This window comes from Perissodus microlepis, chromosome 14 (assembly GCF_051167445.1).
Source record: "Perissodus microlepis isolate ML-2025 ecotype Zambia chromosome 14, ASM5116744v1, whole genome shotgun sequence".
Lineage (NCBI taxonomy): Eukaryota > Metazoa > Chordata > Actinopteri > Cichliformes > Cichlidae > Perissodus > Perissodus microlepis.
The window spans coordinates 3,043,273-3,060,865 of record NC_140474.1 but is presented as its reverse complement, the minus strand read 5'-3'; the positions used below and the strand labels follow the sequence as shown (position 1 = coordinate 3,060,865).

Genomic DNA, 17,593 nt, shown 5'->3' with positions numbered 1-17,593 from the left:
TGGTGAAGAGGAACGCAGCCAGAACCGTTCCCTGTGGGGCCCCCGAACTGCAGACAACCCTGTCCGACACACAGCCCTGAGTTCTCACATACTGTGGTCGCTCAGTGAGGTAGTCCAAAATCCAGGTAGTGAGGTGGTGGTCCACTCCTGTGTTTTCCAGCTTGTCCTTCAGGCCCACGGGAAGAATGGTGTTGAAGGCAAAATGGGTTTATGTTGTTAAACCCATTTTGTACAGAGAGACATTTTTTGAAAAATGTATTAATAGCAATGTTGAATATTCTTACAAAGGAAAAAAAACAAACCAAAAAACCAAAACAACTATATGTTAAATAATTACACCATAATTTGGTTTGTTGATTGGTTTATTTTATTGCAACCTAATTTAATTTATTGCAGTTTACTTTTATTTATTTTATTTGTTTAATTGTTTACAAAAGGTTTGAGGTGTGGAATAAACTGCAATGGAGGCAAAGACCTTGTAGAAAGGGTGGCCTAGCAAAAAACATTTGGGACCCACTGATTCAGGCTGTAACCAGCACTAGCATACGTTTTTCTCTATGCAGTTACAATCACTGGGTTTAAGTCTTACTGAATATGACATGATGTAAATTTTGGAAATGATGGTCACATTATAGTAAAAAAACAAAAAGCCTCAATCAGAATCAGCGAGCCTATCTCATGATTTACACCTCACAACAGTTTGAGTCACACTCACCCTTCAATCAACATTTTGCACATCCAGAACACTAATACGACATCAGAAACTCTCAGCTCACTGCTGAAAGACGGGACTAAGCAAAAGGTCACATCACAGTGAACGCTTCACTCTCACATGCATTTCCTGTTGGGATCCATCGATCTACATGCTATCATGCAGTCCTAAGGCAGTGGTTCTCAAACTTTCTCTCATCAAGCAGCCAAACACATCCACATCACATATTGGTTGGTAAAAATAGATTCATGATCATGATTAGGATCTCAGCATCAGCAATGCCTTTTTTATTTATTCGTCCCTCCAAAAATCGCATTTATTAAACTTAGTTTGATCCCAAATACCCCCTCCCACTTTTCCCGTTGATCTGCACCCCACCTGCAGGTGCTCCCACCCGTCTGACCCGCCCCACAGTTTGACAGCCACTGCCCTACAGGTTAGAGTTTATTGCGGAGGTCCTTGTCGCTGCTGGACAGACCTCAGCTCCACTGTCTCCACTGCAGCAGGTGATAATATAATTGTGATCTGCTGTAGATTGGAGGGCTGCTGTAACCAGAACACACAGCAGGTGGAGAGCTGGTTAACATTAATGTTGCCAATAAGGGACTACTGCCACAAACTGCTGCCCAAGATGGTGGAGCTAAAGAACTACCCAAACAAGCAACTGCATCAAATATTATCACCTATCAATCTGTGTTATGTACTGTAATTCCTGTGTGCCTTCAGGTGAACATCTCCTCTCACTATTTCTCTGCCACGTCTCATGTGTCAGATTGCCTGAGCTGCTGGCAGGTACGTTATTTCTCTATTTTTACCCATCAAGAAATGTCTTCATCCACAGAATTTTAATATTTTGTCAGGCAATTGTGAAAATAGATTCCTCACATGTATTTATATTTGAAGCAGAAGACTCAAAAACAAAACAGTCTTTCCTTCTCTTTTTCTTGCCTCTACCTCTCACATCCCATTCTCTCAGCCTCTGTATGTTCCCTCCTTCCTCTCACGTTACCTTCCCTTCTTCATGACAGATTAGCTCTCATCTCACCTTTACCATTACCTTACATGGAGACACTCACCCATGAAACTCATTACATCAAACATGACATTCAGCACACAGTGTGTGCGTGTGCAAGAGAGAGAGAGAGAGAGAGAGAGAGAGAGAGAGAGAGAGAGAGAGAGAGAGAGAGAGAGATCACACACAAACTACTTCAGAGGTGATTTTATAATTGGTCATGGTAGCTCTGGTAAAATGTCTCTCTCACAGAGTGTGTGTGTGTGTGTGTGTGTGTGTGTGTGTGTGTGTGTGTGTGTGTGAGAGAGAGAGAGGGGGGAGTGTAGTACTACTCATCCTGACTAGGAAGGCGAAACTCAGTCAGTTAAACAAATTATGTTTACTCCCTGCCATCCTTCTGCACTATTCTCTCTCTCTGTCTCTCTCACACACACACACACACACACACACACACACACACACTTATGTATACACAACTGTGATACCTAATTAATCAGGAGCTAAATGCTAGTAGTGCTGCACATGTGTAAAACAAACACTGATACAAGAGTGTAAATACAATAACCAAACACAAACACACACACACATCCAAATAGATTGCGTCTATTTTTAATCAGGCCGCTGACAGCACCCAGTCCCACTGTTCACACTAAGCTGAGCCACGTAATTGGCTGCGATCTATCCTCTCTCTCTGCCCTTCACTGTCTATCTCTCTTTAATTCTGCTTTTCCTTCCTCCCTCACTCTTGCTTTGATGCCTCTCCATCCTATAGTTTGTAGTTATCCTGGCGAGTTGAGCGTTCAATGCTAAAAACAAGCTTCCATTTTCTGCCTCAGCAGGATGGCTGAACTGCAGCAGCGCTGAATCACAGGCTGTGTTTACACTGAAAGCAGAGAGAGAGAGAGAGAGAGAGAGGCGTGAGTGAGGGGAAGAAGAGAGGCATGGATTGGAGAGGAAGAGTGGACGTAGGAGGAAAAGAGGCTAATAAGGAGGACGGAGAGATAGGAGTGTTTGGGAGAGAGACGGAGACAAAGAGAACTAGACAGACAGAGCTGGGCAGAAAGATCTCTGGGGTATTTTTAGGTTTCTATGAAGCCTGTTATTTAACACCTGCTGGGTTTTGCTGAAAAAGAAAGAAAAGGAGTTCAGTATTATTTTATGAAGCCAAAAGTCTTTTTACTGAACCCAAACCATTATGATAGTTTAGTGAATATATGTATCTATGGACAGGTATTAACGTCTTTGTGGGGACCAAAAATCAGACGTTTACTATACTTGTGGGGACCAACAGCCCTTATGGGAACCAAATAGACCAAAAACCCAGTCCTCATTTTTGAGACTCAAGATGTGGTTTTAATGTCAGGGTTACAATTGGGTTATGGTTAGGCATTCATTTTTGATGGTTAGGGTTAGCATACGTGGCTAGGGAAAGTATTATGTCAATTAGATGTCCCAACGTGTCTGTGTGTGATTTGGGTGTGGGGGGGTCGTCGTGGTTAAATATTTTATGAAAAAAAAATGTTAAAAGGTGGTTTCACAACCTCACTGTCACATGGACATCTCGTCTTTTACTGTGCGATCACATAATGATATCACAGATGAAACTGACAGTCATAAAATAAGGCAATTAAAAACTGTAAAGACACATAGCCTTGGAAAGTAGGACAAAGACATTAAGTGTCTTCTTGTGCATTTAAATTGTAAGACGGTCCAAATAGAATCAATTTTGGGTCATGGCCGCATGTCACACATGAGCCCACACGTGGCCCATATGCGAAGCTTTGTACTGGCCACATTTAGCCTAAACCACAGATCAGCCTTATTAAGCCACATGTGTGATGTATTGTGACTTTTGGACTATGTATGGCCCACAAAAAAATTAAAAATAAGTAATAATAAAGTAACTGAGCCAAACACAGCCTAAAGCAGCTTCAAATGCCTCGGCTACCTGGATACTACTTCAGATGAAGGTCGTGAGAAATAAAGAGCTATTTTTCACACAGTAAAAGCTAAACTGATCAACAGGTTTGTCAGTGTGTTAGCTTCTTACTGTCTCAGTCAAATAAATCCAAAGGCTTTAAGTATTTTAGCCCTCTAAAGCTCCAGGCTAGAAAACGTCCCCACCACATAGAATAAGAAAAAACACTTTGAGCTAGAGCTGGGCAACAGAACGATAACAATATGTATTCCGAAATAACTTTTTCTCGATAGAAAAATTAAACTATTGCGATAGGCCTCATCTCTCTTGTCCTCTTTAAAAAAAAAAAAGAACAGCCAATCCAAATTAAGTAGCGCAGAGTCGAACCAATCACAGCCGCAGCGTCACGTCACGTGACTTGTTACGTACAGCACAAGTGCCAAGCCGCACATGTGTATTTGTTTGGGAAGCAGCCGTGCCGCCCGGGTAATGGAGGAAATGAGTGCGCCGACTAGAGAAACCGAGAGCGTGACCGAAGGTTACCGAAGAGAAAACAGATGATGGTCTGTTGCCGGAGAGATTGTCGAACGGAAGAGCCATAGAAGTTCCGTAGTGTGAAGGTATTTCGGCTATTTCAAGTCTGACAAAAAACTGAGTAGCGCGCACTGTAAATGTGCCGAAAGCAAGTCTGGAAATACAATAAAGCGGTGCATGCTCAGTCTCTGACTGGAAGCGCTAATTCGTCATTTGGCTTTTGTCAGACTAAAGTAACTGTTAAAACTGTTTGAAAAGCTAAGCTATACAACAAGGACAGATTGAGGATTTCCTTTTAGTTCTCAGTTTATTTGATATTGACAAAAGTTAGTCAATTTTGTCTGTTCTTTTGTAAAACAAACTAAGATTTATTTTTAGAATTAATATTTTGTTTCTAAGTGGAATTGACAATTTAGTAGTCTGTTTCGTTTGTTCTATTTTGAAACTTAAACACTTTAGCGGCTGCCTTTTGTGTAGTTTGCCATATTTGCCTTTATTTATCTGAAAAAGTCTCATGTTCCTTAAGTACATCTACCCTGTTGAACTTATTATGGGAAATAAATATTTAAATCAAAACAAGCTGCTGATTATTTCACATTTTACTTGTGAGCAACGGCACATTTAAATCTTACAAATATAGTTATTTGGCTTATATCGTGATATATATCGTTATCGCCTGAAATGAAAAAAACATATCGTGATATGAAAAAATCTTATATCGCCCAGGTCTACTTTGAGCCAGGCAGTAACATCTCCACCACTGTAATCTGTCTTATTAAGATAGACACGAGTCTTTCTCTTCCCATCACAAAGCCAAACCGAGATATGAAAAAAAAACTCTTCGATGAGTCAGAGGTACCCTTTTTGAATATTTTCTAAAAGCTTCTGAAAATCTAAGCTAAAAGCTAAAAAGCCATCTTCATAAAATTCAGTGCAACAGAAAAGTGTTTGTGTGTCTGTTTTCTTCTTCTGCCTTGTGCCATGCTCTGCAGCCTTCACAAAATGGGTTGTATTTTAATAAGAATATAACGCCTGGTCTCGGTACTGCACCCACTCAGATGGAAAGGGTTAAGGGGATTTGCAAATTCCCAGAAGAAAATGTTCCAGAGTTCCAAACGATTACAGAGACTTAATTCTGACTGGGATTTGTGAGTCATGAAGATCTCTGATATGAACAGCAACAAGGATGTGGAAGAAAACAGTGAGTTTAGGTGAGAGGAGGAGCAGACAGGAGCAATCAGGGTTCACAAGAACAAGTGGCACTGATTTACCTCCCTGTCGTGTCTGTGCACATGCATGTGTGCGTGCACTCACACTGTGCCTGATGGACAGTGAAATGGAGGGTAAATCTACAGAGGCTTCACCTTACAGCAACCTCCATCTGCTTCTCCCACTCTCTGTCACATGCGGCTCTACAGCAGTCATGTATTCCTGCCGGTAAAATCCCAAGTCTTTTAATCTCAAAGGGGCCTGACACACAAAGACACCCTTTGGCTCCACATGATTCAGGAGGAGAAGCCGGCCGGCAGCAGCACAGCCTTAACCCTGTATGACAGACAAACAGAGCTGCATGAGGCTTTGCAGTACATGGCACGCACTGACAGTCCACTACATCATAAGGGACGTGATACAGTGAAATTATTATCTGTGTTTTGAAGGCATGGTTTTTTTTTTTATTGTCAAACTTGAGTGTGACATTAATTAGCTTCAGCTAACCAGCTCCAAGATCAGCTTCAAGCATGTTCAACACCTCCCAAGAGGTTTCAGTGATTGAATCCTCCCACGTGAGAAGTTGAAAGCAGGAAATATTTAACATAGCTTAATAAAGCAAAGCTATTTACTGGTCGATCAACATTCCTCCCCTCACCTGACCACAAGCAGTGATAGTAGTAACAAAAATGAGATTACAGCTGCAAATGGCATAAATTCGCTTCTTCTGAAGCGTGTCTGGGATCAGGCTCAGAGACGGGATGAGAAGCTCAGACAAAGACTGCTGCTGCACACCATCAACAGGAGGTGTCCCTGATAATGGAAGGATGGATGGATTGCTTCATAAAGATCTTAAAGATCTGTCCATTTGACCTCTGTTGATTTGCTTTACATTTGGGTTGGATGTGCACCTCTTCAGAAAAATAAATATGTGTAACCATGATGAAGACCACAGTGGGTGTGATTGCTGTGCCTGGTGGCAGTGTGCTGTGAACCAGTACAACCAGATTAATTCATTTACAACTATCCTCTTAGGCTTTTTTCCATTCCAATAACTTCATTTCAATAAAGTGTTGTTCAACATTTATTAACACCAACTCTGAGATGATCTGCTCAGCGCAGTCGTTTTTGTTTAAAGAAGTCCGACACAGAAATCTTAGAAATCTATCACTAACTGATGTTTTGAGTGTGTAATTATAAAGCCACAGTGTGGGATTCACTCGAAATCCTACTTCAAAATCCTCAAGACTGATACAAGCTAATTGATGATCAACATTTTATTCTTTTTGCGTCGCTTAAGAAATGACACTTTAAGAAAATCACCAAAAAAAATGTATCATTTCTCACCATTTTTGATCTGGCGTATTTTTACTGAGCGTGTCCACCAACACACACACACACACACACACACACACACAGATGCTGTTCTCATGTGTCCCAAATTGTACTGCACCATCCATCAGCATGCTGTCAGATATGACCTTCAACTTGAAAAAGGAAAGGAAAATAATAAAGAAAATAGGAGAAGGAAGGGCATGAAAGGAGAAAGATGGGGAGAGCGTGATGGAGCGACTGACTGCTATGGAAACAGAAAAACTGAGTGTAATGTGATGAGCATTAGATCACATCCCTGCTGAGATTAGCACGCTGATATGCATATTGGATTTACACTGGAGTTGTTCTTGTTATGTGTCCTGGCACTGACAGTCCTCCGGGGGTCCGCACCGGCAGCGACTCATATTCAATTTAAACTTGACACGTTTCACCATTTTCTCATTAATCCCTCAGATGTCAGATCACACATGAAGACTCATTCCATGTGGCAGGGCAGAGGAAAGACACAACCCCCTTGTTACACCTCAGAGTCATCTGCTGTGAGTCTGGATTCGTACCGTCCTCTGAGGGAATGTGGTTTGTCATTTCAGACAGGAACGTTTGTTTTACATCACAAGGAAGACACAATGTCCAGTTGTAAAACTCACCCGATGTGTTCTTTAAATAAAGTATATCCCTCTTTATAGTGCTAATCATTAATGTAACAGTTAAACTCTAAAATAAATTCATGGCTTTAACCAATTTAATTGATTTACTTCAATGCTTGACTGCTTTAATGTGCGGAAGACACCATTTTTAGGAACAGATTTTGTTATTTAACAGATGCATTACCCTGAGGTGTTATACTGCTTCATTTCTCAGTGTGGAGGGTTTTTTTAAACTGAATTCACACATTGCTCCTGTCATCCTTGGCAAATTAGAAACATCTACATTAAGCTCTTGACATCTTGACAAAAACAGGTACTTTGGGTTTGGGGTGCAGTTAGAGGCAATCATTTTTTACACCGTTGTTAATTTCTCCGCTAGTGTGACAAAGCAAAGACACAGCAATCCCTTATTTCGGTAGAAATGTAGGTCACACTTCTGCCATCTATTTAGGAAAAAAAAAAAGATCATCGCACAATCTTTTGAGAAAAAGATTGTACAAAAATAAGCTGGAGAGAAATCAGGAGGAGGCGAGGTGAAAAAGAGGAGCAGGAGAAACAAATTAACACCATGATTACAGTATTTGTGGTGTGTTTGTGTGGGTGTGGACATTACAACGTTGGGTAAAAAAAATAACATTGAGGTTAACTAGAAAATGAAACGGCAAAGCTGACACTGATTTTGAATCCAGCATTTGGCCATTACAGTAACATTTTAGCATAATGGAACCAAGAGATCTAAAATGGGGAAGAATTACAATAAATATACACCTCTAAATTATAGTAATTTAAGTTGCTATTTCTGCAGCAGTAGTCCTGTTAGTGCTGTCGCGTCGGCACACCGTGGCTGAATAAGCAGGGGGGGGGGGGGGGAGGGAAACACCTCCAAAGCAGTGAGAGTGGAGAAGAAATGAAATTTGCTAGGAAGGACCTCCTGCGGGCTGTAGAATGAAGTACGGATAAGCGTCATTCATTTAAATGTAGTGTCTTGGGATGAAAACAGTCCACCTGCAGAGCACCTGCAACAGGGAAAAGAAAGCAGGAAGGAAGACTACAAAGTGAGTTCAGGCAGGGAAAACAGGCTGCCTGGTTGGACGGGCAGATGGACGAGGAAACAGATGGGTGAATAGACGGAGGGATTGGGGGTATAGCTCTACAGTGGGAGATTAAGCTGCAGATTAATTCTTTAACCAGACAGGATGGAGAATTTCCGCTGGAATGTAAATGAACATTTATGATCTGGATTCCTGTGACTGGCTCTTACCTGCTTTTCTGTACCTGGAGTGACAGCATCGTTACATAACAATCCTTGTTGGGTATCAGTAAGAAAAAGCACTTCCAAAAAACTAAAGCAGGTTCCTACATGACAGCTGCTAGAGATCAAAACACAATCACATAGTAGAAAAACAACTTTCAACTTTTTCCAACAAATGAAGCCTCAGAGGAAATTAGAAATGTTTCAGACTCTTTCTTTGAGCTGCCATGTAGGTAGAGGTCTAATCACAGACAAAGGTAATGGCCAGACTGCCTGCTGAACAACTAGATGGTCTGTATTTGTTCACATACAGTAAATAATTCATATTTGCCTATTTTTCCACATTTGAAGGAGCAATAACAAGAGACATGCTGTTCTAGCCAGTTACCAAAAGACATATGTAAAATAATTTTACTCTTAGATTTAAATATGTGTAGAAATGGACTTTGACATACATATTTAACACACCGAGACGGGTTTCATCCTATATTTGTCTTGAATCAGCATGAAGAAGCCTTGCTGGAGCTGTTGTTGTCCCTCTGGCAGCTTCCCACAAACTAAACACATACATTAGATTAACTGGTCATTCTCCACAGAGCTTCAAGACTGACAGGTGACTGGTAGAAGCCACAAGGGTACCATTACTTTATTTTACTTTATTTTCGAGAAATAATCAAAATGTAAACTGTGATTAGTTGCAACCCAAACAGGTGCAAACTCCAGCTTTAGTATCCAGAGCCTTTGTTGTGAGTCACATTTTCAGCCGTGTGTTTGCAGAGCTTTCAAAAATCTTTTCTCTGCCATCTGACAAAAGGAGCAACAAATGTGTCAGAGGTAGCAGAAAATGGGAAACGCATCAAAGTGCTGTACTGAGAGTAAGTGTGGAGGTGGGGATGTGCTCTTGCTCACTGTTTGCTAATGGGATGTGAAGCCTATTGTAATGCTCTCCATATGATAACAGTCACCACAAAACAATGCATCACTGCAGCCACATTAACACATTTCAGTCTATTATCACAGCCACCTGCTTCAACTGCTCTTTTACATGTCTGTTGTCTGTCTGCCTACCTGCTTTAAGCCAGTCTGTGTCTTGCTCACTGTATGAGTAAGAGCGCACAAGCCAAATAGTCTGCTTGCCTGTCTGTCCACCTGTCTCCTTCTACCAGGCTGGTGTTGTTCTTCTGCTTGTGCAACCACATGTATTTTAATAAAATGTATACAACTTACAACACACATTCACACCGAACCCGCAGCCCACACTCAGACTGGAAAGGGTGACGAAAAAATAATTAAAGTTTTTTGGACACAATATTAACAAAACATAAATATGGGAGAAATGTAACACCTATCAAAACGTTCTACTCTCCTAATCTGTGCTTCCAATTCAGTTTGTCCTTGAAGCTTTCGCAACTTTTCGGGCTCCTAATAAGATATTGAAACCACTGCAACTTCACACACAGCCCCTAATATGCTGAAACAATGCCAGTGCTGTTGTGAGCACATGTAATGCAGAAGTTCTGATGTTTTCAGGAGGCAGTTAACTTTAAACATGCAGATATAAAGGCAGCTCGTCTCTCTCTGCAAGTACCGACAATTAGATATAAAAGGTTAGCTTCAAATTATGAAAGGGAGCATACATCTGTGCAGTGGTAATTCAAAAAAAAAAAAAAAAAAAGAAGAAGTAGCAGAAAATAAAAATCTAGTAATGTTTACATGATACCAAGCCTGACCAGCTTAGATAAGTTGACTCCGATTGTGGGGATGGGGATGAAGCGTTCCTTGATTATATTTTCCAACATGACAGGCTTAAACCTGCAGAACATTAATGCACCGTAAGTGCATTTAATCAAAAGTGATAGTAGTGTTTCCCACACAAAGACTTTACTCATACTCATACATCCCATGTAATATTAACGGCCACCCGAGTACATTTCGCTTTCACTGACAATTCTGTTAGTCTTATTTTGAAAGTTTTTGAAAACCTGGAACTTTCCCCATCTCATGTTTCCCCACCACGATCAGGTTGTTATTGTGGTCCACTATGTGATTCAGCTGCTTTTCAAGAAAGGATGTCCTCCTGCAAATGTACTCCAATGTAACCATCAATTATTTCTGCCCAAGAGGTCTACTGTGAGCTGGAGTGCCACTTTAACCAGAACCTGCAGCGGATGGAGAACTGGTTGATGTGCAGTAACAAGGACTACAGTAACTAGCTGTAGTCCTTGTTTGGGATAAAATGTCAGAACTTGGCACTGAAATCTGTTTCTGTCACAAAATATTTTTAACGATAACTCCTCTTAATTCCAACGTGCTTGATTCTAATTCTGAATTACAAGAAGCTTAGTGGGAAAATTACACGGCACTCATTGTGGCAATGACACTATGATGGAGTTCTTTGTGTTGTTGGGTTATTTTTTTAAAGAGCTATACTATCTCTGGAATATTTGGTGGAGCTCTTCACTGCAATCAGATCTGGGGCAAACTCATATGTATCAGTAAAATTCTGTTTTTAATTTGAGGGTAGATTTGACTATGTACAATAACTGCTTGTCCAGCTGGATGTTGTTGTTGTTTTTCCCTCTTTAGCCTGTTGGAAGAGAATGGAAATGCCCAGAGCTGGAGTGAGTCTAGGCCACAGCAAGAGAAACATGAAATGTATCTGATAATGGCTGCACAGGATGACCTTGTGCAGTCCCCAGGCACAGATGGAGAAAAAACAAAGATGTAGCGGTAAACAGCACAGGAGCAGCTTCAGAGCTATTTTTTTAAACTGGCTCATACTGTGGATGATGAGAAACACAAATGTGATCCCCAAAAGCCCACCTGGCAGAGGGATTCAAGGGCTCACCTGCTAGAAAATGTTATGCTTTACCATAACATTATTTATGTGTGTGATGAGTTCATGTCCCAGTAGTACATGGTAAACATTCAATTTCAACTACAGAATGTATCCACAACCTAAAAGCAGCTACGTTGCAGGTGAAATTAAGTAGAACCTCTTAAAGACAGCTCTACATTCTTGTGAAACTCAAACTCAATAGTTAATTTCTGCTGACACAAAGCCAGTGATCAACCGAGAGCTACACAGATTTCCACCTAACATTGTGGCTATGGCGGGGCTTCTGTAAGAAATTCACCGATGTTTGGCAAATGCAGTCCATTCTGCATGCCATGACTTTCTGCTGATAATGCTATGTTGATGATAACATTTCTCAAACCTGGCAAAATATGGGCTGAGTCCTGAAAGCCAACAATGACAACAATTTCCATTGGTGGAAAAGCGGTATCAGTGACTCTGAACCCAGATAAGCTTACTCCATTGTGCTGAGGACTGTTGAATGCCATCAAAGGTCAGCATCTACTGCACTATTCCTGACCTCTGACGAGCTCTACATGGTTCAGGTCTAACAACAAAGTGAAGGCATGGGTGTTGGAACTGTGTTAGAACTGTCCATGGTGCTTAAAACAAACCGGAGGGGCTCATATTACTGACTTTCGACACTGTACGTATCTTAGAACTATTAATGATTCTGAAATCATTGATAGCTCTTCATCATATCTCTCCACCATACTGGAAACATGCTGGACCCTTGAAGGAGGGTCATGGTCCTGAATGCATATTAACATGTTTAAACTGCAAAGCACAAGCAGCAGTGCAGGAGCTGTCCATGGTGTTGACCAAGGTTAGAGCGAACGCAAACTGAATTTAAACTAAAACTAGGTGTAAAAATACACTTTTTTCAAACTGAAGGCAAAAAAAATAGGCTTTTGAAAAAAAGACTGAACAATACTGTGTGCTTAGAAAATTTAACTTAAATAAAAATGCAGTTTTTAAATAGTTTAGTATAGTTAGCCTATGTCAGTGTTGTCAAACCCGATAGTTCTTATATTGTTCCTCTGAAAAATACTTTCCATCTTATAATATTTTTTCTTACCAAAGTGGATCATCTGCCTCCAGCTCACCCTGTCCCTAGTAATCTGCTGTCACACCATCCCTCTGCACGTCCTCCTTCATTACATCCATGAATCTTGTGTCATCTTCTGTTTTTCCTCATGCCTGGTATCTTCAGCATATCCCTGCTCTATGAAAAATGAACTAAAGCTAAACATTTCCAAACTATAAATACCAAGTTAAAAAAAAAAAACACTGATACAAAATACAACACTGAAGCTACACCAAGTCAAAGCTTGCTCCTGCAATTTACCCATGCTGTAACCACATTACTTCTTTTTGTTGTGCCTGAAACATTTTAGACAGCAGTGAGGCCCTAATGAGTGCTCTGTGGTCCTGAATTCACAATAGCATGTTTAACCACAAAGTACAACCAGTTGTGTTTAAGCTGTTCAGGTGTCCCAGGTGCTGACACCAAACAAAAGAGGGTCTGATTTCAGAAAATTCTTTCTGAAGAAGAAGTAGAAACTATAAGTGGATCTGAAAATGCACTGACTCCATCTATTGTGCTGAAAACAAGTTAGGCCCTCTAAGGAGCTCTCTGTGATCCTGAATTCATTTTAACATGTTTAAATCTAACCACGAGCTACTGGACTTGTTTATGGTGCTATCACCATACTATGGGCACCCAAACACCTGTATGTCAGGCTCCCTGCTGCACGGTGTAGGAGGTTTCTGTGGTTCTGACATTACAGTGACCACGTGAAAACTCAGCAATGCCGGCCCCTGTGGAGCTCTCCATGGTCCTGAATCCTCCACTTGGTAGCTTGACTGAAGCTACCATCTGCAGATATTTTCGGTTGGCCCTTTCAGATCTTTCTGTGGAACAGAAGCTCTCTCAGTGTGGAGCTATCCCTTTTTCCTAACCACTCCTTGGCTCCTTCCCTTCAGTTAACAAAAATCCCAGACAAAGAACCTGCTGTGCATTGCTCCTCTCTGCATCTTCCAGCTTTCACACAACAGCATTTGCCCTGATTGTTTTTATGTTTCTTGTTTCCCTGGGATTTTTTGCTTGCACAATAAATGACCAGGTGTGATGGTTCCCAGAGCACCTGCTTCTTTGAGCACGGAGCTGCAGAAGTTAAAGGCTCAATAAAAGCTATAATTATGTTTTGATTTATATCCAACACATTCTGGGAACAATGCCTCTTGTTTTCCCATTATTATCCGGCCCCCTCTGCCCCTCTCTACACCTTCTCCTGTTCTCTCCACCTTCTCCCTTCCTGTATCACCTTCTCCTCCCCACCCTCGTCACCTCTCCTTCACTCTTGTTCTCATCTCCTAGCCTCCTTCATAATAGATGCGGTTGTAACGGCAGTCAGCTGGAGCGGCATGATGAGGCAGCTTTAGAAACGGAGAGTGAGACAGAAACAGAGAGCTCCCCAAAATGGGTTCTTCTATCTCTGCGCTCCCACTCACAAACACGCACGCATGCGCGTGAACGGACGCATTCATTCACGCGCGCGAAACCTAGCGTGCGTGCACGCACTCGCGCATTCCCATACACAGGCACGGCGGGGCTGCCAGCCTGGCCGGTGCACCCGGAAACCAATACAAGCGCCAAAGAAATGTCCACAGAGCCAAAACAGCAGTTTGTCTTCGAAGCAGCGGAGAGTTCAGCTTTTTGGAGAGCTCTAAATACACTGTCTGTAGCCTCAGAGAATGGCAGTGCCACTGACAGTGCCCCCACAAACAACACAGAGAAGTCGCACACTGCGCCGGGTTCTGGAGGAGCCTAATCAGATTACAGCGATGATTCATTTCCTGGGCACTAAGAATAAAACTACTGTTGGCTCTGACATGAGCCTGGCATCCCCGTGGCAGGGGCGAAAAAAATTAACCGCATAGCAGAGCTCGGTCCCACCGAGCATCCTCTGCGCGCATCACACACACTGCATTATTAACAGCCGATCAATCAGCCTTACCTTCATCGATCACCAACTCCTCTCCTCCTGATGTGTCTCTTTTGTACCCCCTCCACAAAAATCCTCTCGTCTTTCTCCCCCGATCGTTTCTAATGGAAATCACAGTGAGGACTCCCCTCTCAATAAAATGCTTTAAAGCCGATCGGGCTCAGCACCTTATCCCAACTCACGGTCTCCCCTCTTGCGCGACTCCTTCCCTTGCACATGAAGCGAGAGGGGCTATCTTGGTAGTTTTTTGTTTGTTTGTTTGTTTTCTGGTGCTGAAAAAAAAAAGCGGTGTGTGTGAAAGAGAGTGTGTGAGTGAGCTCGGGCAGCGGAAAAGACTTGCGCGCGGTTAGGCAGCAGAAAAGAAAAAAAACGGGGCGAAGAAGGGATCCAGGTGCCGGTGGGCTTCCCGTGCACAGCCACGAGAAACACTCCTGTACACGTAGTTCCTGAAAAGAACAGGATGGGTGGGTGGCAGAGGGGAGGAGGTCACACGGCTGTTGATACAACTCCCATTCGCCTCAAAAAGCCCAAGTAACGTTACTCCACTAGCGTATTTAAAGTAACGGGCACGGAAGAGCTATCTGCATCGATGCTGGAGAGCAAGCCTCAGAGAAAAGTGGTGCTGGGGGGCTAAAGAGCTTTAATTCCGATAATCTGAAGTCCCCGTAGAAATCCTGCTCCTGCTTGTGCTTCAAAACCCAAATACTGCCAGGCTGTAAGAAACTACACCCACCGACACTGAAGGTGTCCTTGAGTACAAAAATAGGAGCTTCCGCTTTAGGGGCTCTGAATGGCTGGACTGCTCCCAAAATCATGCAGGTATCCCTCCAGTAAGGGCCCCTTTTAAACAGATAACCTAAAACAATTTCACTTTCCAAACATTCCAGGTGATGAGCGTCGTTTCCGTCCGTCTGCACGCCCAGCTGGAAGCTGCCAGTCCTTTTCTTTTCCCCAAAGAGGATGAAATCCCGGTCCGGGCGGTGTCCGGCAGCTCCGTCCTCCGTTATCAATTATAAATCACACCGCTGACTCTGATATTCCGAGAGCATTTTTAGGGAGGAAATGCACTTTCTGAGAAAACTAGCAATCTTGTAGCGATGGCTAAAGCTGCACTTTTAACAAGCTACGTTCTTGCTTCACGTTAGTGGAGGCTCGCAGATCCGCAGCAGGCTCTGCATGCCGAAAGTCGCTTATCTTTTGAGGGAAAATCAGCCCACGGTTGGAGACGGCGATAATCCTTGTCGAGGCTCCGAAACGTCACATTGTCGCTCACATTTCCTCCGTCGTCCGGTCAAATCCTCCGCTTACACCCGCTCGGTATCCGACCCGGTGTTGTGTACCGTGGCAGCTGCGGCTGGGGCTAATTCCTCAGGAGACGTTTAAAGTTTGAAAATCAGCCACAGAATCCAGCGCGTGCTTCCCGCCCGTCGGAGGCGGCTGTAGGCGCACAGGCTGGCTCAAGAGGATGACTGACGGCAGAGGGAGGGAGGGAGGGAGGGGGGCACGAGAGGCTGTTCGAACAAAAAGACACACCCATGAAATATCTATCTATCCATCTATCTGTATATCTCGTGCTGCTGCTTAAGCCCGGTTATATTCAACATATGTGTGCAGTTTTTGGAGTTCATGGGTAAAGGCAAGGTGCCTTACTCGTTTCACCAATTTAAGAATGCAGTGCAGTCGACATCAATTAAAAATCTTGATTAAAAAAAAAACAACCGTTTATTGGTGTTTTTTAATTTTTATTTTACTGTGTCGTTTAAAAGGTTACCTGTTTAGAAAGATGGTCAGAAGTACTTTTAAAAAACTGAAAATATTGTTCATTCATCACTTCTGGTTTGATAAAGAAAAAGAAACAGTTATTGATAACATTCAACTCCAGACTTCACATTGGGACATCAAAACGTTTGGGACATCAGTGTGGCTACATCCATCTTTGATATTGCAGACAGTGTTCAAACAGAATATGTCTTAAGTCATCCAGGTAAGGAAATCTATGTGTGCGTCTCTCTCGCTCTCTCTCTTTTAAATAAACAGAGGACAGTTACCAGAAGATTAACTGCTATTTTTAGTGATGACCCAGGAAGAACATCTGTGCCTGCTCTTGTTTGCTGTGACTGACATACAGATGCACCAAGTAAAGAATGGGCTAAGGATGCTGAAGAAAGATGAGGATGAATGGGGGGGAGAATGGTTTAGGTGGCATGAGTGGTGGCTGCTGTTAGTAGTGCGGCTGTGAATTAGAATTAGCAGCATCTGGGGAGCATTATACGAGGACTGAATGCTGAATATTGTATCGCTGTGTAAGTGGAAACGTGCTTTGCATATCTCTAGTAAACGCCAATACTGTTAACCTGAGGGAGCGTGAGGCGACACAGCCTTGGAAGACAAATGAATAGTCAGGATGGATGAATAGTGACTTAAACCAAAGGATAGGAGATGAGGGTTGACGCACATACACATGCAAAAAGGCACACATACTCCGTACACATGCACTGCTAATGACTCAAGAGAAAAGTCAGAAAGTAAACTTTTAAATAAAGAATGGATTCAGGGATCATAGCTGCTGCTTCCTCATTTACTTGTGGTTTTACAGACTATCATGAGATCCTTCATAGCCAGTGAATATTCAATATTGAACTTTATAAATACACAAAAGAGAGGAGGATGTCAAATCTCATTCCTTCAGTTTTTTGAAAATGTTCACACAGTATAATCTGTGACCTACATAAATGCATAGATTAACATGACAGATTAATGCTGAGGAGGGGAACTATTAGGAAAAGGATGGTGAATGTTAATGCCCCCCCTCACATACCTCCTACACCCACAGGTTTAATCCTGCAAACCCATATGAGTAGACGAAGATTTCTGTCTCTGATGATTTGGTATTTATTTGAACTCTGGAAATAATTCACAGCTGAAGCCCAGAAGAATGCAGACACTGAAGCGGTTGATTGCACTGATGAAATGAACAAGTGAACAGGTAAATGACCCACAGTGGTGTACGCACTGATACAAGCCTCTGTACTCTGCAGCCATAGGGTGCTTGTACATGAAACGCAGTTTTTCAGTTAAACTGGAATCTATTAAACAGATAATTGCCATC

General features: G+C 42.3%; 1 protein-coding gene across 4 annotated transcripts in view; it reads right to left on the bottom strand.

Moving 5' to 3' along the window:
* The window catches only part of LOC146372860 (leucine-rich repeat and fibronectin type III domain-containing protein 1-like protein), a 393,992-nt gene extending 378,031 nt beyond the window's left edge, over positions 1–15,961 (bottom strand). For all 4 annotated transcript variants that reach the window (XM_084950758.1, XM_084950759.1, XM_084950760.1 and 1 more), the window contains exon 1: positions 14,497–15,961. The gene's annotated coding sequence lies outside the window, so the exon portion shown is untranslated. The remainder of the gene's footprint in view (positions 1–14,496) is intronic.
* Between the last annotated feature and the right edge of the window lie 1,632 nt (positions 15,962–17,593).